This window comes from Chiloscyllium plagiosum, unplaced genomic scaffold (assembly GCF_037043375.1).
Source record: "Chiloscyllium plagiosum isolate Xiang-an unplaced genomic scaffold, Cpla_swu_hap1 HiC_scaffold_8, whole genome shotgun sequence".
NCBI classification, from domain to species: domain Eukaryota; kingdom Metazoa; phylum Chordata; class Chondrichthyes; order Orectolobiformes; family Hemiscylliidae; genus Chiloscyllium; species Chiloscyllium plagiosum.
Window position 1 is genome coordinate 23,062,445 of NW_028270146.1, and position 23,000 is coordinate 23,085,444.

Consider the following 23,000-nt stretch of genomic DNA (forward strand, 5'->3'; position numbering starts at 1 on the left):
CAACCTTTCACAGCTGCTATCTCCTCATTTGCAAGGCCTACTTAGTCTCACCCATGTTGCCGTCCACTAGGATTGCCCTGAGAGAAGCTCCCAGGAGTAGAAAGTAGGTTATTCACTTTTCTTCCTTCATAAGAGTCACAATCAAGTGAGGAATGGCTCCCTCCTTGTTCAATCTCTTTGACTGCAGTAGTCCTTTTCTTTAATGAATAGAGTATGTATAATAACTCAGTGAGTGCTCAAAGTTTGTGTTTTGTGACTGCAAAAGACACAGGCAGAGGATTTTCATGTGACCTTTTCAAAAGCAGAGAATAATTTTATGATCTTTAACCAACTCTAAGGAAAATAATAAAAACATGCTAATTTTTATGCACAAACATGCACCTTCGCTCACAGATACACAACAATAATCTACAAGTGAAAGGATAAATGCAGAGATCATTTAAGGGTCTAATAAAGATTAAAATTGCAATGGGCAAGGTTGGAGGAGGTCTCTCTCTTTCTAGTCCCACTACTCTTTTGTAGTTAGCATATATTTAAATGCTTTGCCTAGATACTGATATGAGCAATTATGTCAATTTGTCAACATGCAATTCAGAATTTAAAAAATGCTTTGGACAGGTTTCTTTAATAAGATATTGTTTTATTATAATAGTAAATTATATTGAACAAAGATGCAAAGCTGACTACCTTATAGCTTGAAATTTAAAAGAATTAATATTTATCCTTCTATATAATCCCCACACACACACACACAAAATCACATAAGTTAAAGGAAAGATAAGGAAACTTTCACTGCAAAGATTAACTTTGAATTAATAAAACACATCTGCCAGACAGTTAATAATTCTCAGAGAATAAAACAATATGATATGAATGCTCCAGGTTGCTTTCCATCTGACATCTTTCTGCACATAAAATGAGTGACTAAGCATAGACCATTGTCACAAGACACGGGGTTGTCTTTCTGGAATATTTTCAGTTGCAGTTAGTTGAGAATATCGAGGGAAAGTCTTCTAGAAGCCTTTCAGAGAGAATAGCTGTTTCATCTGTTCAGCTTTCACATATGATGCTCAAAAGAGTTTCTTGTAAAGGGTGACTAAAGATGAGCTTTTGGTCTTACCTCATCACAGACTACATTTCCATGAAATTCTAAAGCAATATAAAATAGCTACACTACCGGCAGCCATAATCCCAGACATGTGACTTCCTGTATATCCAAGCAATTAGCCAAAGACAGGTGACTTCCAGTAAACAAGTTCAAGAAGTTAGCTTAATTCAAGTTATCTTCTAGTAAATGTGCTTTAACAAAATAGAGTCAAGCTGTGTTCTTTCAGTGACTCTTGACAAAAACAAGCCCAGATATCTCCTCAAAACCTCAATGAACCAATTTTCACTATCCTTTAGAAATGAGTCTTCAAAATAATATCAATAATGGAGACCTTCGTAAGAAAATTGTATGGTTCTTACAGGGTGATGAGTTGGACAGACTCAGTGATCCTTCTACACTTGGTGGGAAAGTAGTTTAATAGGTAAATAGTTGAATTGCCTGTTCTTATGGAAACAGCAGTTTTAAAAATCTTTGTGTACAGATAGTCAAAGGCAGTAAACAGAGTTTCAGCATGTAAGTCAGTAGAGGAACAGATGATCACAGAGTGATCTTGTCTGCTGTGATAGAGTCATAGAGTCATTGAGATGTACAACACAGAAACAGATCCTTTGGTCCAACTCATCCATGCTGACCAGATACCCTAACCTAGTCCCTTTTACCAGCACTTGGTCAATATTCCTCTAAACCCTTCCTATTCCATGCACACATCACTCTCTGCATGAAAATGTTGTCCCTTAGTTCCCTTTTAAATCTTTCCCCTCTCACCCTAAACCTATGCCCTCTAGTTCTGGACTCCCCACCCCTGGGAAAAGACCTTGTCTATTTAACCTATCCATGCCCCTCATGATTTTATAAACTTTTATAAGTCACCCCTCGGCCTCTGATGCTCAAGGGAAAACAACGCTAGCCTATTCAGTCTCTCCCTATAGTTCAACACTCCAACTCATTTACAGCTTGGCTTATTTCTCCACATAGGCAGAAGTGGGTACTGCAAATGCTGCAGATTAGAGTCAAGATTAGGGTGGTGCTGGAAAAGCACAGCAGGTCAGGTAGCATCCGAGGAGCAGGAAAATTGATGTTTCAGGCAAAAGCCCTTCATCAGGCCATCAAAAGTCATTCCTGATGAAAGGCTTTTGCCCGAAACATCGATTTTCCTGTTCCTCGGATGCTACCTGACCTGCTGTGCTTTTCCAGCACCACTCTAATCTTATTTTTCCACACGTCTAGTTCAGAGAGTAGATATTTATTATTGAAATTAATTTGGTGGATGTGATTTGAAATAACTCCACAGAGGTCAGTTCGCCCAGCTCGGCGAACAAGTCACCCTTTATTTACCAAGTGGAGATTTCTTGACACTGATCCATAAGACCATAAGACCATAAGACATAGGAGCGGAAGTAAGGCCATTTGGCCCATTGAGTCCACTCCGCCATTCAATCATGGCTGATGGGCATTTCAACTCCACTTACCCGCATTCTCCCCGTAGCCCTTAATTCCTTGTGACATCAAGAATTTATCAATCTCTGCCTTGAAGACATTTAGCGTCCCGGCTTCCACTGCACTCCGCGGCAATGAATTCCACAGGCCCACCACTCTCTGGCTGAAGAAATGTCTCTGCATTTCTGTTCTGAATTTACCCCCTCTAATTCTAAGGCTGTGTCCACGGGTCCTAGTCTCCTCGCCTAACGGAAACAATTTCCTAGCATCCACCCTTTCCAAGCCATGTATTATCTTGCAAGTTTCTATTAGATCTCCCCTTAATCTTCTAAACTCCAATGAATACAATCCCAGGATCCTCAGCCGTTCCTCGTATGTTAGACCTACCATTCCAAGGATCATCCGTTTGAATCTCCGCTGGACATGCTCCAGTGCTAGTATGTCCTTCCTGAGGTGTGGAGACCAAAACTGGACACAGTACTCCAAATGGGCACAGTACTCCAAATGGGGCCTAACCAGAGCTTTATAAAGTCTGCTTTTATATTCCAATCCTCTTGAGATAAATGACAATGATCCAGCTCCCTCTGAGCCAGCTCTCAGAGCGAACAGAACCTCTGACACTCCTGTTTAAATCTGCCAGCCAAGGCTCTCTGATTGAACCAGATTAACAATCCCACTGAGGATGTCACCTAGACAGGGGACGAAATGTCTGCAACACAAATTCCCAGCTCGGCGAACAGAACCACAACAACATTAACAATCCCAATCAGGGAACTCATATTCTATGAGCTCCTGATTTCTTAAACTATTGCAGTCCATTTGTTGTGGGTTGACCCACACTGCCTTTAGGAACAGAATTCTAGGAATTTGACACAACAACACTGAAGGAGTAGTGACATATTTCCAAGTCAGGGTGGTGAGGGGCTTGGAGAGTAACTTGAAGGTGGAGGTGTTCCTATGTATCCCTTATTCTGTTGCTTTTAGGTGGAAGTGATTGTGGGTTTGGAAGGTGCTGTCAAAGGAGTCTAGGTGAATTTCTGTAGTGCACCTTGTAGATGGTACACACTGCTGCTATTAAGCTTTCGTGGTGGAGGGAGTGAATGCTTGTGATTGTGGTGCTAATCAAGTGAGTTGCTTTGTCCTGGATGGTGTCAAGCTTCTTGAGTGTTGTTGGGGCTGCATCCATCCAGGCAAGTGGGGAGTATTCCATCACACTCCTGACTTGTGGCTTGGAGATGGTGGACAGGCTTTGGAGTGTCAAGAGGTGAGTTACTCAATCTTACTTAAATTTATTTGAAGTTAGGAGCCATTGCTGCATAATAATGAATGGATGGTAGCTATTCACACTTATTTGTGATGAACTCGATTCTCTACAGATCTCAGTATGTGTGAATACCACCAATTATTTTATTTCCACATACCCCTTCAAGGGAGGTTACCCCACCCAATTAGTTAAATTTTTCTAGAGACTTGAGGAAACTTTGACCTAATAGGTCACCTAACACTTGGTAGCCACATTTATAGCTTGCTCTTTTAAAACTCAGTTAGCATTTTCCAACCATTTTTTATAATTAGTAATTTTTTTATGCAGCATAGTTTTAATACGCAAAAATGATATAGATCTGGGGGAGACTCCAGGCACCTTATCCCCCACTCACATTGTCACTATTGGATCGAGATCACTGCTGAGGTGATGACAATGTAAGTCTCCATGCAGCCACTGACTCGCCTGCTAGATGTGGCTCTCCATGAGTTTGACAATCACTCGATGGCATTTCTGCCAGATCTTGACATAGCCCATACCAAACCTTAATATCGTCACCTCACATATGGCTTCAGAGGTGCTTCATCACCTTGGACTCAGCTTTAGCTTGGCATCCCACACCCCTCCATTGTCAGAGGCCACAGCTGCCACTACCTCTGAAAGCTGGCCAGGAAGGGCATGCAGTGCTCTCACCAGGTTGCCTCTCTGAGATGGATGACTGTAAGTGAAAAAAGTATCCTCTAAAGTGTCCTCTCCCTCGTCAGTGGCAGACAATTGTTCCTAGCGTTACGGACCAGACCAGACCCCCAACGTACATCACGCAGATAGCCTGGACACTAACTTTTATATTTTTTAAAAAGATAAGTGTAAGGCTCTGTGCTCTAGATCTGATTCGATTGGTCCACTACTAAGTTTTAATCAAAACATGTTTAATTCTTGCAAGAGTTAAAATATGACAAAACGGATTGGCATAACTTTACTCTATTGAAATACTTAACAAGGTATTGCATTATTTAACCACTATTTAATTGTTCCAGTATAGGCAGCATCCCATAAACACACCCTTGGCAAAGGCAATTGGGCATCACAGTTATGATTCTCATGTGCTGTCCAGTCCAGTAGAAAGAAACACTGAAAGAAATGATCTGCCCCTTTTGATTTTGAAGAGGAAGTCTCTCTGTCTGGCTCTTCTCTCTAGCAGCAGAGCATTCAAGCTTTCAGCTCCAGAAGCCAGCAAAACCACCAACTCACTGAAAGCAAAAGCAGAATTCTCTGTCTGTGTGAGCCTGGCTCTGTCCACTCATGATTCTTTATGTCTTATTTCTAAACAAAGATGAGAGAGAACTCAAAACAGTTTACCGACCACTTGCCTAAAGGAGCCATTTTGGCATCATTGTGACAACACCGCTCTGCAAGTAAACAGGATCGAACACATGTCTTAAAGGCACAGTGTCAATGCATCAGGCAGTGGCAACTCTCTGCTCTTGTGACTAATCTCTATAACAAGACAGGACTCTGTCCTTCTAAACACAAATTGCGAGAAACAACAGGTGTTCATATTGATGTATGTACAGTGAAAGTCAAAGAAACAACCCTCGTGCTCACCTAAAACTGTCTACTGTCCCGTCACGAGACAGGAGCAGACTCAAATGGCAAAATGGCCAAATTTCTGCTCCTATCTCTTATGGTCCTCTGAGACTATCACCCTCTTGCACCCATACCCATGCCTCCTTCTCCGCAATGGAGCAGTCGCCATGCACCTCTGCCAGTTTCATAGTTTCCACCACCATGGGCATGAAGATGACAAGGAATGGGACCATGTCACTGGTCAGGGATTTTTTCCTTGACATTGTGGGCTCTCTTTTTCTGCAGGGACTAAAATGAGGAAAAAGTGAGGTCTGCAGATGCTGGAGATCAAAGTTGAAACTTTATTGCTGGAACAGCACAGCAGGTCAGGCAGCATCCAGGGAACAGGAGATTCGACGTTTCGGGCACAGGCCCTTCTTCATTCCTGAAGAAGGGCCTGTGCCCGAAACGTCGAATCTCCTGTTCCCTGGATGCTGCCTGACCTGCTGTGCTGTTCCAGCAATAAAGTTTCAACTAAAATGAGGAATCCTACTTACTCCACAATAACAGATGTAATGCCAAAACCGCTGTCAGCCTAATTGTTCATTCTGGTGGCACTCACATGCAACCACAGTCTGGCCAACTGGAAGCAACCTTGCAAGGGTTGCTATTAAAGGATTAGTGCTCATCGGCCAAGTTTCATCCAATCCTTTCAAAGGAACCCCTGCAGCCTAACTCCACTGACAATGGCCAGGTGGCCTCTGTTTCCACAATGACTGCTCCCTCATACTTATCCAGCTGCTAATTCCTAAAGGAACTGAGGTATGGAGTGCTCCCCTTAATGAAAATATTATTCAAGCATTTCCTGCTTCTGAGTTCTCAATCAGCCTCATAACTGCCGATCTCCTCTGCAACCTCGATCCAGGCTTACTTTGTCCTGTTCTGTTGAGTTATCACCTTTAGAGTGATATCCCTTTAAGAGTTTCAGGTGTAAATGAGCCAAGTACCTGAATGTTATCACACAAATCTATATTACATGGTCTCTGCACTGTAGTACTCAAGGCACGGGCTGTGCCTATTACTCTGTAATATACATATTATTTCAGCTGTAAATACATGTTTAGGATTGTTTGATTAAATGGAATACATACAACTTAATTGTATTACATTTTGTTAATCCTAAAATATAATCAAATGATTTACAGCTGGGAAGTTTAAAAAAACCCACAAAGAGGGCACCAGTCTTCCAGAATTAAGGAGAACAGAAGCAAACAAAACATAACAGCCACCTAGAAATTCCCACAGTATAGCAAACAGAAACAAGTAAGATGTATTTGTAATCAGTATCTCTGAACTGGCCAGGATCATGCCACAGCTGACTGATTTTGAACCCATCCAAACTATAGGCAATTCCAAATTGGGACTTTGCTGAACTAAGAGAAAGCGTACCTAAGTTCAACAACAGAAAAAGGCAGGCTACATTCAGAAACAACGCAGAGCCAACAGAATAGCCCTTGGAACAAGTTTCAAGCCCAAGTTAAATAGAAAAAAAAACTAAGGACAGCACTGAAAGCACATTTGGATGGATACAAAGTCCCCTAGTATGAACTGGGAAGCCATGGATCTTCTATATGAGTTCAATGTTTTTAAACAAAGGATTCTGTTATTTTTCAGAGACCAAGCAGTGGCAGGCCAGTTGAGGTCTTCATGAAGATTCTGATATCTGTTGGTAATGAGGGATTACACAGAGTCAGGCTTATCTGAAGATCCATAAATACCTAAAAAATGTTAAAAGAGCAACTGCATGCAAGAGTTCACTTTAAAATTAATTGCTTTGAATTGGTGCCATATAAATAAATGCCAGAGGAATCAGTAGATTAATTTGTCAGTAGATGCTGCAGCAAGGGCAAAGTATATGGCTGTTCAGAGGCTGATCTGTCAGTGCAGATAATGGAGTTAGTGAGTACCTCAACACCTATTGAAAAAGACCTCTTGGGAAATAAAGAATGGTCGCCACATTGATTCACTGCAAATAGACGGCACAAGTATTGAATTTACTGTAGCTGGATAGCAACACTGCCAATCATTAACACTGTAATCAGGACAGAAAAATATAAAACTGTCCTGAATTCCAAGGTCTGTGCATGGCAAGCAGTATTAAAAGGCTCACCCAAAAAGGAAATCTGGCATCAGGGTATAACAGAGGCCAACCAAACAGATTATAGATGCAGCAGAACAGCAACAACAGCAAGGAGTGCACCAGAAATTAAGCACAAACTAATACATGATGATCACAGCAATGCAGAAGCAAGTCAAGACCAGGAGTGGAACAACTTCCAATCAGAGGACAAACAGGATTTCCACATGGTGAGTGGACCAAATCAACCAACCAGAAGCTTTTGCCACAATCAATGCTATTAGCCCAAAGAAAACTGACAAAAACACATACAATACATGAGATCTAGTACACATATCCCACCAGTCTGTATCCGAAGAGACATGCAGCAGGATCATTGGAACTCATGGGGCAACTGACAATAATACGACTGACAACCACTAAATTGTCTGCACTGATTGTGAGCTAATGCATTATATTACTACACCAACAATGTATTGCAGCTAAGAGTATGTACAGTTCTGAACATTGTAACTACCCGTAAGATCAACAGGACATCTCTTGTTAGCTTAAGAGACCAAGAATACAGAGATTGATTCAATCCCAGATAGAACAATTGTACTCGGACAGATCTGACGCCATAGGAAATTTCAAAGACGATGGCATATTGCACCTCAAAGAAGATGCGATTCCATCAAGCAACTTTTCCAGGAAGTGCACCATTCGCAATCAAAGAAAGTTTAACTGCAAGCTGGGTGGTATCTGATGCCTTGTCATAATCTGCCAGGTCGGTCAACTCAAGTTAGTGTAGATCAATTATGTCTGTACTAAAGAAAGATCTTGCAGTCAGGATGTGGCTAGATAAAAAATATCTAAACCTCTCCCTAACTGTACAAGATTCTAACGCTAGAGGAGTTCAATCCCAAGTTCACAGGAGCTAGGTTCTTCTTTAGTTTGGACACCAAACATGGATATTAATCGGTATACTTAGTGAACAAATATCAGGAAGTCACTACCTTCAGATCGCCTTTTGGATAATATTGTTTCCAAAGATGACCATTTAGTTTATCTAGCAGATAAATCTGTCAAGATCTGTTTCAGCATCTTATGGACTGGATTACAGAACATACATGGTTAATGCTCATGGTATTATGGTAATGGACAACACCAAAGAAGAGCATGATTTGAACCAGCACTCACCAATAGCAATAGCTCATCACAAAAGGCTCATGGTCAACAGCAAAAGGTACCAGGTGAATATACTTCAGGTCAGTTTTTTTTGGAGCTTTCAGTCTGGTTTTGGAATCCATCCTGACTCAAGCAGAGTTGCAGATGTGCCACAAATGCTAACCCCACAATGGGGAAAGACCTACACAGATGCCTTGCATTATTCAACGTCTTGACACCTTTAATTTTGAACTTTTCCAGGAAAGTATCATCATCGGGCTAGCTCCGATGAAGTACCACAGGTATGGGAGGAAAACTGTCAACATGTGTCTGAGCCTTACAAACACTGACAGCACTCCACAGCACTACAACCCAAGGAAGAGAAAGATTTTCCTTTGCAGAGAGAACCTAGGAAGTGCAAGATGGAAAATGGCAAACCAATTGCATTTTGATCCAAATGTCTATTGCAAAAGCAATCCTATTATACTAACATAGTGCATGAAACACCCGCTCTTGTATTCAATATCAACTTGGTGAGCAATTCATTGTGGAAACTATTCACAAGCCATTGGAAATAATTTGGCACAAACCAGTGACAAGTGTACCACCCAGACTAAAAGGATGTGACTTCAATATCTCCTAGAAACCTAACACCAAAATGATCACCTCGGATACATTGAGCAGTTTACTCAACACAAACAAGGATGCAGATGTTCCATTGGATCTACAAGTTGACAGTGTGGTGGGCAATGGCTCAAAATTAATTTGTTGCATTTTTTCAGCATATGTGCCATTGTCTTCAATCAGAAACAACCAACAACCAACAAATGAAAGCACTGTGGAGAAATTCGATCCAATAAAAGAGGTGCTAGACACTCTCTTAGCCTTATTGCGATGAGCTCAGTACCTCAAGAAGAGTTATCTTCTAAGGAAAGTAAGTACCTGTTCCTGAGTCTCTCCACCAGGACACATTACTGCATCTACACCAAGGACCTAGAGGTATAGAGTGTATGAGCCAACTAGCCTTTGGGAAAAGTTAGTTTTAGTTTTGTCTTTCTTGTACAAAGGTAGGCTCCAATCAGGAAGACTGTGATTGTGTTCCGCTGCTGTCTCCCTTTAAAAATGGTGGCAGCAGACCCATTTGTGCCAGCTGGCTTTGTGGCTGGCACTGCTGTGCCCATCTCCTTCTCTGGAATGGTTGGCCTGATTGCCCGTTGACGGTTAATTGATTGAGATGGTAGTGCCATCTGGAATCAAGTTGTTAGTGTTGTGCCACCCACTTTTAGCGCCAGCTGCCAAACCTCAGCTCTGCTCATTAAAAACCTAGTCAAGCATTGGATCACCTTGCACAATCTTCAATGGTTCATCATGACATTTTGCCATTCTAATGGTTCCTTCTCAGCCAATCTCTCTGGCACTAAAAATGTAATGGATATTGAAAAAGGCAAGACATTTTGCTCAATGTATATCCTATAAAGAAGTTAAATGTCACAGGGGTTAAGTTTCATCTTTGGGTCTAAGCCAGTTCCCACCCACTCAGAAAGTCAAGTGCAAAGAATGCTCACTTCCTTAGGGTAGGCTTATTTGCATAATCAGTCTTGGAACTTGGTGTCAAGTTGGATCTGTCTTGGGTAAGTTATGGGGCGGGGGTGGATTTTAGTTTCTGTTGTGCGTGCTTTTGGGTGGAGTTGAAGTGGAAAATGCCTCAAAATGTAGCAGAAATAAATTCTGTCTGATTTCGATCTATTTCTGGATACGCACACTCTCCTGAAGAGCTTGTGGTAGGCAGTGGAGACTCTCATCCAAACATGGTGGTAGTTTCAGGAATATATTCAAAGCAGTGTGAAATCATAAGAGTGGCTACACAAATCTATTCCCTTTTACATTTCTGCATGACTGCTTACTGATTCTGCTCAAAACATCGGAGAGTTGATCTTAACATAACAACAATGAGTACATTGAGTTCATGGGCTGTAAAATGTCCTGATATCATAAGAGGTGATTATATTAAATGTAAGACTGCCAAATATTTCTTTTCTTTTAATACAATTCAAACAGCAAATTGCAAAGGGCTTCTTTTACATAATGTTTTAAAGATCGCAGCTAAATGTTGTAACTATTTTTTGTGATGAGTTGCTATACTGACAACTGTAGGCTTCTAAATGTGAAAGGGGTTTAGAAGACAGAGTCCCGGTGAGACCACCATAGCCGACATTACCCCTTCGTATTATGGAATTCCTTCTCAGAACTCCTCGGCCCATTGTCCGCTCGAAGGAGAAGGAATATGGAAAGAAACAAGGATGCTGCTCATAGTTCAAGACACAGGAGAAGGTTTACTCACACCCAGACTTACCCTCTCCTAGCCAAGTGCACAGGCTGTGCCAAACATTCCTGCACTTTCACTGAGAAGCATGAGGAGACTGTGGCTCTCCAGGGAGCCAATGAAAAATGTATATTGTCTGCACTGCCAGCCTCTGAGGCAATCGCTGCACTGCCTAATGCAGGAAAGGTCATTGCAACTCTTGAACTGTTTTGTTCCAGTGGCTCCTTTCAGACTGCAAAGGGGGACCTAAGTGATGTTAGCCAATCTGCAGACCATACAAGAATCCAGCAGATCAGTTTATCAGAGTTAATGCCTTCCACTGTTTTCCATGCAGACGGCCAGGAACAACAGGGGAGACCTGTTACTGCTCAAAAATCCAGTCTTTACAAATTGCATAGATTTTGACTTCATGATTTGAAACAATTTGTGCTCTATCCGTTCTGTGATTATCTGTAGATCACATCTGCCATGAATGCAGTTCACCACAGGCTAAGATGCTGTAAAAGTCCTCTGTTTCCTAAAGGAAACAAAGTACAAGTAAGGTCTCTGCAGGTGGCCTTACGACAACTTTGCGATAAGCACGTGCACCTCCTGAAGAGATATGCAAATATGCTCAGTGCTTCGAAAAAGGACCACGACTGAGCCCATTAGGAATCTCATACGTATGACAGAAATCTGCAGGAGTGGGGCCTTCGTACATTACAATTTATCCAAACTGTCATATATCCTTGAGGTTCACTGCTGAATAGGTTTACAGTACTGTGTAATGAAGGATACCAATGGATCTGACAGAGAACTCATAGAAAGATGTGACTGTGTTACATTCAGTTCCCTAGGTGGAGTTCCTAAATTATTATAGTTCAAAACGGGATCCAGAAAATTGGCAAGCTCCAGCTAATCCTAACCCTAACCCTAACTCTGACCCTATCACTAACCCTGATCCAAATCTTAATGCTAACTCTACCCTAATCCTAAATGTAATGCTAAACCTAACCCTATCCTTAACCCTCACCTTAACCTTAATGTTAACCCTCACCCTAACCCTAACCTTAACCCTAAATGAACTCTAACCCTAACCTTAACCCAGACCCTAACTTTAATGCTAACCCTGATCCTATACCTAACACTAACCCCAAGCCAACTCTAACTCTAACCCTGACCTTAATCCTAACCCTAGCTGTGACACTAACCCTCACTCCACCCCTAGCCCTAACTCTGATCTAAACTATAATCCTGGCCCTAATACTAGCCATAAACCGAACCCTAATCCTAAATCTAACTATAACCCTAATCATAACCTGATGTTCCGGTTCCCCTTCATTATTTGCCTACCTCCTTGATTGGTTGTATCAGAACCAACTTCCAAAGGATTCTCCACTTCTGGATATCTTTCGCCCACATTAAATGGCTTTGTGTTTTAAAAGGAGTCCATTTATCCAGGCTTTTTTGACTTAATAAAGGTTGAGTTTATTAATTACTGAATGTGAGAAGTTATAATAACACCATACACATGTATACAGATTACAAATAAGAAGTGAGTTAAAAGATACATATTAGTTAAATTAATCACTACAGGTAACTTGCGAAGATTTGTGAAGTAATTTGTATAGGCATTTTTCTCTGCCCACTAGCACACAAACGGCTCACTAGTTTTTAATCCCTGTTCTTTTGCATTCCTGAAACGGGGAGATACAAACCTTGTCAATCCTTTTTCTCCCATCATGTTCAAAGTCTGAGATAACTCCCAGGCAATTACAGTTTTGCTGCAGTGCATTTCTTCCTAACACATCCATCACTGTGAAGCTTCTAGGACAACTCATCATTCCAGAACACTCTACGATCTCTCTCTTCAGACAGCCACTGAATTTACGTAAGCAGGTGTAAGTTCTTTATCATAAACAAAAGCATATAATTGAAAATTCAGTATGTCAGTAAGTACATTGGGATTCCAAAGTCCTGATGACACTTTCCCCACAAGATGAATAAAATGACATACATTCTCATTTCATTACAAAAGGAGGAAATCAAAATCAAAATATGAACTTAAAACAACAAATTTACACACATTCATTCCTCCAACCTTGGTCAATTACATCTCCTCAGCACTATCTGTAACATCTGTCGGCTCTGGATGTTTGAGATAAAGTTCTGTTTCCTGGGATTAGGGTTAATTTTTAAGTGGTGCAGTTGAAGGATCAGGCTCCAACATAATAACCTGGTATTCTGGGTCTTAAATTTCTCTGCAAATGTTAATGAGTTGCATTCAGTATAGACAGTGGTCTCTTTGTATCCATTTCGGGCACATATCCCAAAGTGTTTGAGATGAAAATCAAACTCAGTGTTTCATTCTTTATTGTGGAGCACCGTCTCTGATGCTTTTATAGCTTTATTTGGAGGGGTACCCGATTGATCTCTCTATTCTGGAGTCACCTTCCTGAATGAAATCAGCCTTTATCCCATTGTTGCTCGTGTCAGTGGTTACTTTAAATGACTGTGTAAAGCTTGGAGCTGCCAGCATAGGATCACTGACAAAAATGGCCTTCAGCATTTCAACAGCTGTCTGGAATTTCTCAGTCTGTGCTAGCTTTGCTCTTTTTCCCCCCTTTTGTAGGTCTGGCAGTGACACAGCTGCTGTGCTGATGTTCGGGGAAACCTTTTGTGGAAAGCAAGACCCCTCGAGAACCTCACAATTTCCCATTTTGTTGTGAGAATCCAGAAGCATGCTGCCACTTATACTCAGCAGTCCTACCCTATACTGAAGCTACCGTGCTCTAAGGAAGCTTGCTCCACCCTGCAGCTATAACACGACACTAGGTTGGATAACAGTGTGTAGATTAGAGTGGTGCTGGAAAAGCACAGCAGTTCAGGCAGCATCCAAGGATAACAGTGTGGCATATATCTCTTGATGCAAGAAATCTCACTCACTGAAATTCCTAACTGGCTGGCAATTTCCACCATCCAGTCCTGAAGAAAGGTTACACCCAAAACGTCGACTTCTCCACCTCCTGATGCTGCCTGGCTTGCTGTGTTCTTCCAGCCTCCTGCCTGTCTACTTTGGATTCCAGCACCTGCAATGTTTTGTTGGACTCTAACCTAGCTTCCGCCATCTTGGCAATGCTTTGGAAATGAACATGCGGGAGTAAGGCCATTCAACTCCTTCAGTCTCCTCTACCCCCATTCAGTCAGGATGTGGCTGATCTGATTGCAATCTTAAATCTGCATTCCAGTGATTCAAGATGGCACCAGCGCATGGCGCCTCTTTGCCAGCTCTCTACAGCAGATACAGCAGAACCTGAGCTGTATACCAGAGGTGAGAGTTGATGCAGATGAGGCAATAGCAAGAGGTAGACCAGCTGGTGGGAAGGATTTTCCTGGGAAGGAACCAAGGGGTCAGTTAAAGTGTGTTTGCTTTAACGCAAGGAGTATCAGAAATAAAAGTGATGAACTTAGAGCATGGATCAGTACCTGGTGCTATGATGTTGTGGCCATAACAGAGACATGGGTTTCTCAGGGGCAGGAATGGTTGCTAGATGTTCCAGGGTTTAGAGCATTTAAAAAGAATAGGGAGGGGGGAAAAAGAGGAGGGGTGTAACACTACTAATCAGAGAGGGTATCACAGCTACAGAAGCTTCCATTGTCGAGGAAGATCTGCCTACCGAGTCAGTATGGGTGGAAATTAGGAACAGCAAGGGAGCAGTCACCTCTTTAGGGGTTTACTACAGGCCCCCCAATAGCATCAGGGAGATGGAAGAAAGCATAGGTCAGCAGATTTTGGAAAAGTGTGGACATAGTAGGGCTGTTGTAATGGGTGACTTTAACTTTCCCAATATTGATTGGAACCTCTTTCGAGCAGAAGATTTGAATGGAACTGTTTTTGTAAGGTGTGTTCAGGAGGGTTTCCTAACTCAGTACGTTGACAGGCCGACGAGGGGAGAGACCATTCTAGACTTGGTGCTCGGAAACTAGCCGGGCCAGGTATCAGACCTTGTGGTGGGAGAGCATTTTGGTGATAGTGACCACCACTGCCTCACATTCTACATAGCTATGGAGAAGGAGAGGATTAGGCAAAATGGGAGGATATTTAATTGGGGAAGAGGAAACTATGATGCGATTAGACATGAGTTAGGAAGCATGGATTGGGAGCAATTGTTCCATGGTAAAGGCACTATAGACATGTGGAGACTGTTTAAGGAACAGTTGTTGCAAGTGATGAATAAATATGTCCCTCTGAGACAGGCAAGAAGTGGTAAGATAAAGGAACCTTGGATGATGAGAGCGGTGGAGCTTCTCGTCAAAAGGAAAAAGGTAGCTTACGTAAGGTGGAGGAAGCTAGGATCAAGCTCAGCTCTAGAGGATTACAGGCAGGCGAGGAATTGCTGAAAAATGGTCTGAGGAGAGCCAGGAGGGGGCACGAGAAAGGCTTGGCAGAACGGATTAGGGAGAACACAAAGGCATTTTACACTTATGTGAGGAATAAGAGAATGGTCAAAGAAAGAGTAGGGCTGATCAGGGATAGCATAGGGAATTTGTGTGTGGAGTCTGAGGAGGTAGGGGAAGCCCTAAATGAGTTTTTTGCTTCTGTCTTTACGAAAGAAACGAACTTTGTAGTGAATGAAACCTTTGAAGAGCAGGTGTGCATACTGGAATGGATAGAGATAGAGGAAGCTGATGTGCTGCAAATTTTGTCAAACATTAAGATTGACAAGTCGCCAGGCCCGGACCAGATTTTCCTCGGCTGCTTTGGGTAACGAGAAATGCAATTGCTTCACCACTTGCAAAGATCTTTGCACCCTCGCTCTCCACTGGAGTCGTACCTGAGGACTGGAGAGAGGCAAATGTAATTCCTCTCTTCAAGAAAGGAAATAGTGAAATCCCCGGCAATTACAGACCAGTCAGTCTCACGTCTGTCGTCTGCAAGGTGTTAGAAAGGATTCTGAGGAATAGGATTTATGATCATCTGGAAGAGCATGGCTTGATTAAATGCAGTCAACACGGCTTTGTGAGGGGCAGGTCATGCCTCACAAACCTTATCGAGTTCTTTGAGGATGTGACTAGAAAAGTTGATGAGGGTTGAGCTGTGGATGTGGTGTATATGGACTTCAGCAAGGCATTTGATAAGGTTCCCCATGGTAGGCTCATTCAGAAGGTCAGGAGGAATGGGATACAGGGGAACTTAGCTGTCTGGATACAGAATTGGCTGGCCAACAGAAGACGTTGAGTGGTAGTAGAAGGAAAATATTCTGCCTGGAAGTCTGTGGTGAGTGGTGTTCCACAGGGCTCTGTCCTTGGGCCTCTACTGTTTGTAATTTTTATTAATGACTTGGATGAAGGGATTGAAGGATGGGTCAGCAAGTTTGCAGACGACACAAAAGTTGAAGGTGCCGTTGACAGTGTGGAGGGCTGTTGTAGGCTGCAGCGGCACATTGACAGGATGCAGAGATGGGCTGAGAGGTGGCAGATGGAGTTCAACCTGGATAAATGTGAGGTGATGCATTTTGGAAGGTCGAATTTGAAAGCTGAGTACAGGATTAAGGATAGGATTCTTGGCAGTGTGGAGGAACAGAGGGATCTTGGTGTGCAGGTACATAGATCCCTTAAAATGACCACCCAAATGGACAGGGTTGTTAAGAAAGCATATGGTGTTTTGGCTTTCATTAACAGGGGGATTGAGTTTAAGAGTTGTGAGATCTTGTTGCAGCTCTATGAAACTTTGGTTAGACCGCACTTGGAATACTGCGTCCAGTTTTGGTCGCCCTATTATAGGAAAGATGTGGATTCTTTGGAGAGGGTTTAGAGGAGGTTTACCAGGATGCTGCCTGGACTGGAGGGCTTATCTTATGAAGAGAGGTTGACTGAGCTCGGACTTTTTTCATTGGAGAAAAGGAGGAGGAGAGGGTATACCTAATTGAGGTATACAAGGTAATGAGAGGCATAGATAGATTCGATAGCCAGAGACTATTTCCCAGGGCAGAAATGACTAACATGAGGGGTCATCGTTTTAAGCTGGTAGGAGGAAAGTATACAGTGGATGTCAGAGGCGGGTTCTTTACACAGAGTTGTGAGAGCATGGAATGCGTTGCCAGCAGCAGCTGTGGAAGCAAGGTCATTGGGGACATTTAAGAGACTACTGGACATGCATATGGTCACTGAAATTTGAGGGTGCATACAAGAGGATCAGTGGTCAGCACAACATTGTGGGCTGAAGAGCCTGTTCTGTGCTGTACTGTTCTATGTTCTATGTTCTATACCTTCCAACTCTTACAATTGTTCTGCCCTTGTTAATCTCACATCTGTTACCTATACCTCTTGCTGCCTCAGGAAGGCAGCCAACATAGTCAAAGACCCCTCCCACCTCTGTTACAATCTCTTCCAACTTCTTCCATCCGGCAGAAGATACAAAAGCTTGAACACATGTATCAGCAGACTCAAGAACAGCTTTTTCTCCACAGTTATTAGACTTCTGTCTAACTTCAAATTTAATGTTGATCTTGCTCTTTACTGCTGTAATTTTGTATCCCTCACTCTGTTCTATCACCCTATGCATTTTGTATAGTATAATCTGCTTGTACTACATGCAAAAGAAAACTTTTCACTGTACACAGGTATTTAAGAAATCAAATCAAGTCAAAACCAACCCCTATCAACCTTTCATCCCAAATTCTGTTTGAACAAGAATTTACCTATCTCTGCCTTAAATACCTTTCAAGGGCTCTGCATCCTCCACCTTTTTTTGGAGCAGAGACCCAAAGACATACCAACATAAGAATGAGGAGCAAGAGTCAGTCACTCAGCCTTTCTAGCCCACTCCAACATTCAGCAGAATTGTTGTTGATCTGATTGGAACCTCAACTTGACATTCCTGCATTCCTCCGATAATCTTTCTTCCCAAGAATCAAGAGTCTATCTATCTCTGCCTTAAAAATGTTTAAAGATTCTTTATCCTCTGCCTTTTGAAGAAGGGAATTCCAAAAGTTCACAATCTTCCAAGATCTTTCTCCTTCTTATCTCTGTCTTAAATGGGCAACCCCTTATTTTCAAACCATGAGCCCTAGTTCTGGACACTCCCACAAGAGGAAACAGTTTTCCCTATTCACCCAGTCAAACGCCATCAGGATCTCAGGACTTTCTGAAAGAAAATACTTTGCCTATTGACTGGTTTTAAATTAATGATAAATTATCTTTAAACCCCTATTTCTAAATTCTCCTAAAAGAGGAGACATCCTCTCACATCCCCACATCAGGATTGAATGTTTTAATCCTCCTCTTAACTCCAGCAGCTACACTGATCTTTCCAAAACAAACAAACCAAAGAACTGTAGATGCTGGAAATTAGAAACAAAAACAGAAATTATTGGAAAAATTCAGCAGTTCTGGCAGCACGAGTGGAGAGAGAGCAGGGTTAATGTTTCAAATCCAGTGGTCTTTCTTCAGAACTAATCTGCCCAACCCTGTCTCATACGGAAACCTACACATCCCAGGTGTTGGTTTCGTAAACCTTCTCTGAACTGCTTCCACACACATAGGAAATTATGTTTTCGACAGAACAAAGGAGGGGGAGGTGTTGCTGGTGGAACAATGATAAGAGAGCATTGCTATGGGGATGGAGGGTTGGGTAAGGCCTTCAAACAGGCTGGGGGAGGAGCAGCCACATGATTCCACTTCCTGCCCTCGGTGCACAGTTCAGTGTTGGGGCAAGAAGTTAGTGGGTTAGTACCTGGCTCATTTTCTGCACCTTATCAAAACACATCCAATGAGGGTGCATTAAATTTTGTCCAATGTAAGTCATTTTATTATTTTACACGGATATCTTATAGGTTTGTATGCAACCCTGGCACTTGCCACGAGAATGGTGTATTCTAGTCAATATGTCTTTCAAGTATCTTAGGATCTTCAATAATGTTAAAGAGACTACATCTGGTTAGCTCAGTTGGCTGGTTTGCACCACAGAGTGATGCCAACAGCTTGGGTTCAGTTTCTATATCAGCTGAGATGACCATGAAGAACCCATCTCCTCAATCTCTCCTCTCACCTGTGATTGGCGACTCTCATTTAAACCAGTTGTCTTTTCTCTCTCTCTCTAATGAGTTTAAAGAAATCACACAAAGCACTGCTCCTTCATGGTACTTACAAATAAACCTGTTGGACTATAACCTGGCGCTGTGCGATTTTTAACATCGGCTCCTCCTCATCATCCCTAATGAGAAAGCAGCCTATGGGTTGTTGGGCTGTTGTGATTTTATCATTATAAATGTAAATTATTTTTGCTATATTACCCTATGTGCATCTCTTTAAGCCAAGCCTGCAATAATCATTTATTAATTGGCATTTGCTGGTGTATCTTCTGAATGGCTTCCTCCATGCTTTCTTTGGACCACAATTTCAATCAACTGATGGACCTAGGGAAAGAGAAACAGATAACAGTCTGATTTTCTGGAAAGATTAATGCTGAGGTTATCTGCACTCACTGTTATTGTGAAATAAATCTGACAGCTTAATTATATCCACACATATGCAGCAAAAAAATGGAAATGAAAATATTCCTTCCAGAGATATCCACTCCTCCATTAGCTTCACTATTGTTCTACTTCGTCAAGAACTTCCACGTAAGGGTTTGAAGTTGTGTTATTGAACATGGCTAGAAGATGTTGGAGTATGTCTAAGCGTAAACAACTTTTAATGCTGAAACTAGTCTCAATTATTGTCAAAAACCTCACCAACTTTGAAAATTTATTTTTAAATGCTTTGAGTCTCATTCCATTTGATACTACTTCAAAAGAAATAAGTATTAAAAATATTTTTATGTATCTATTATATTTCTATTTAATGTATCTTTCTTCCTGTTCTTTATTTCACATTATTTTACATTACATTAATATTAGAACTTAATGAACTAGACTGCAAACTTGCATATGAAGTCTAAAATCTAATTGATACTTCTTTGTGTTTTAACGATATGTGGATGTTAGTAACAAGGTCAGTATTTATTACACGCTGTCATGATGACAGATCCAAACCTCAATGTACTATAGACATTTTTTAAAGTGTGAAAACTAAAATCTGTTTTTTTTTTTAAAGAGGACTGCTATAGACCAAAAAAAAAACTGTTGATAAAAATTCAGTGCAGTCTGGCAATGTCTTTTTTACACTGGCAAAGTCTTGTGGGAGAATCATGAAATGTCACAATTGGAGGTGGACAGGGAATCTTCAAATCAAGAGGGAGAGACATAATTGGAAGAGATAAGGAAGGGACTAACAATCTCTTAGTGGAAAGCCACCTCTTGCAAACAATATTTTTTGTATTTCTTACCCTTCCAAGAATGTACTAAGTAAAGGGATGCAAAACCAACTGTAATGCTGGCCTCTGTGCATGAGTAGAACATGATGCCCCAGCCTAGGTTGAATGCCATTCTGCCATGAATGTCACAGTCATTACATCATCTATCAAATCACACCTGCATTGGAATTTAAAAGATTCTTAAAGATTAAAGGGATATGACAGGAGAAAAGGCAACAGTCTGGGCGAAAGACATGTTTTGTAACTCACACTTTCACGAGTACACAAGAACCAGGTTTAAAAGCAATTTTGACCATTACATGTGTGTTGTAGCTTGGCTTCCTGTGCTGGTGGGCTCTGAAAGATCCAGTCAATGATCTATTTACGAGTCACCCCTGTACTGCCAGCCCAGTATTGTATCACTCTGTATGCGAGGAGCCAACTAGCCAGCAAGCCAGTCAAATGGAAACAAATCAAGAAGGGCTGACTTGGTCTGAGTGTTGAGCCAACCACCATAAAAGAGAAACAGTACAAAGGGACTTCAACGAACCTGCAAATGTTAAGAATCACAAAATTGTCTGCTCAGCTATCAACACTCAGCCATCCACTCAGAGAGATTGACTCACACACCTTATAGAGACATAGAGATGTACAGCACGGAAACAGACCATTTGGACCAACCTGTCCATGCCGACCAGATATCCCAACCCAATCTAGTCTCATCTGCCAGCACCTGGCCCATATCCCTCCAAACTCTTTCCATTCACATACCCATCCAGATGCCTTTTAAATGTTGCAATTGTACCAGCCTCGATCACTTCCTCTAGCAGTTCATTCCATACACATACCACCCTCTGCGTGAAAAAGTTGCCCCTTAGGTCTCTTTTATATCTTTCCCCACTCACCTTAAACCTATGCCCTCTAGTTCTGGACTCCCCCACCCCAAGAAAAAGACTTTGTCTATTTATCCTATCCATGCCCCTCATGATGTTATAAACCTCTATAAGGTCACCCCTCAGCCTCCGACACTTCAGGGAAAACAGCCCCAGCCTATTCAACCTCTCCCTATAGCTCAAATCCTCCAAACCTGGCAACATCCTTGTAAATCTTTTCTGAACCCTTTCAAGTTTCACAACATCTTTCCAATAGGGAGGAGACCAGAACTGCATGCAATATTCCAACAGTGGCCTAACCAATGTCCTGTACAGCCACAACATGACCTCCCAACTCCTGTACTCAATACTCTGACCAATAAAGGAAAGCATACCAAATGCCTTTTTCATTATCTTATCTACCTGCGACACCACTTTCAAGGAGCTATGAACCTGCACTCCAAGGTCTCTTTGTTCAGTAACACTCCCTAGGACCTTACCATTAAGTGTATAAATCCTGCTAAGATTTGCTTTCCCAAAATGCAGCACCTCAGATTTATCTGAATTAAACTCCAGCATCCACTTCTCAGCCCATTGGCCCATCTGATCAAGATCATGTTGTAATCTGAGGTAACCTTCTTCACTGTCCACTACACCTTCAATTTTGGTGTCATCTACAAACTTACTAATTTTACCTCTTATGCTCACATCCAAATCATTTATATAAATGATGAAAAGTAGGGGACCCAATACCGATCCATGTGGCACTCCATTGGTCACAGACCTCCAGTTTGAAAAGCAACCCTCCACCACCACACTCTGTCTTCTACCTTTGAGCCAGTTCTGTATCCAAATGGCTAGTTCTCTTTGCATTCCATTTGATCTAACCTTGCTAACCAGTCTCCCGTGGGGAACCTTCTTCAACATTTTAGTTTGGGCTCATTTCTTATTTCTAATCTGTGTATGTGTGTGTTGTATTGTTAATTAACTTTTTGTTTCATAACCAATAATTTCACTGTTTTATATTAACGAAAGAAAGCCTGGTTAAACTGGATAACTTTTGAAACATAATTTCACGTGATCTAAGAGAAAGACACTGCCAAGGGAGCGATCCTTTCAAATTAATGTTGTTGCGACCAACTAAAGGGGCAAGATTTTCCTGTCGCATCTTAACCAAACGAGCCTCATTAACTAGATTCTTTTTGGGTTGGAAGCTTCTAAATTAGAATTCTTTAAAGATATATTTTCAAATTCTTTTTAAAGAATCTTTCATCTTAAGAGTAGCTTTTGAAGAAAGAACCGTCCCATTCAGACCAATCAGAATCCCTTAAAATTGGCAGTCCCACTTTTATGACATATTTTAGAAGAATTGCACAGCTTATTCCACTTTTAAAGTGCAAGTTTCAGTGTATGGGTCCCTTTTGAAGAGGGTCTCCATCCAGTATAAGACTGTTCAGGACATCCTGCATAGCCATTTCTCATCACCAAGGCCTTTTACAAATAAAAACATGTTTAATAATCCCTTTATAATTTAATTATTAATTATGGCCCAGTTGTTTTCAATGTGAGGACACACGTGCAGTATTTATAACAGAAGTAGTCTTACATGTAACCTTCCACGCTGCTGTGTGGCCCTGCATCCATACAGCTTAGCAGGAACCTTGCGCATGTCAGGACATATTTGAGTGGAGTCAAACTGTTCAGCAAATAGCTTTGTAGTGAATCACCAAGAACACCAAGTGAAATATTAATCCCCTAATCCAAAATATCTACTTAGCAGGAATTAATTGAGAAATGTTGATGCCTTTACTGGGCCAGGATTCTAAATGTTGCACTTTTCAATTCAGTGAGAGAGATTTATGGCAAAGTGCTG

The 23,000-nt window shown here is 41.6% G+C and overlaps 1 long non-coding RNA gene across 2 annotated transcripts in view; it reads right to left on the minus strand.

Moving 5' to 3' along the window:
* Positions 1 to 12,432: 12,432 nt before the first annotated feature.
* Positions 12,433 to 23,000, minus strand: part of LOC148149360 (uncharacterized) — an 81,723-nt gene continuing 71,155 nt past the window's right edge. For both annotated transcript variants that reach the window (XR_015757749.1, XR_015757748.1), the window contains exons 2-3: positions 19,255 to 19,377; positions 12,433 to 12,868 (exon numbers count right to left, since the gene is read on the minus strand). This is a non-coding gene — a long non-coding RNA (uncharacterized LOC148149360). The remainder of the gene's footprint in view (positions 12,869 to 19,254; positions 19,378 to 23,000) is intronic.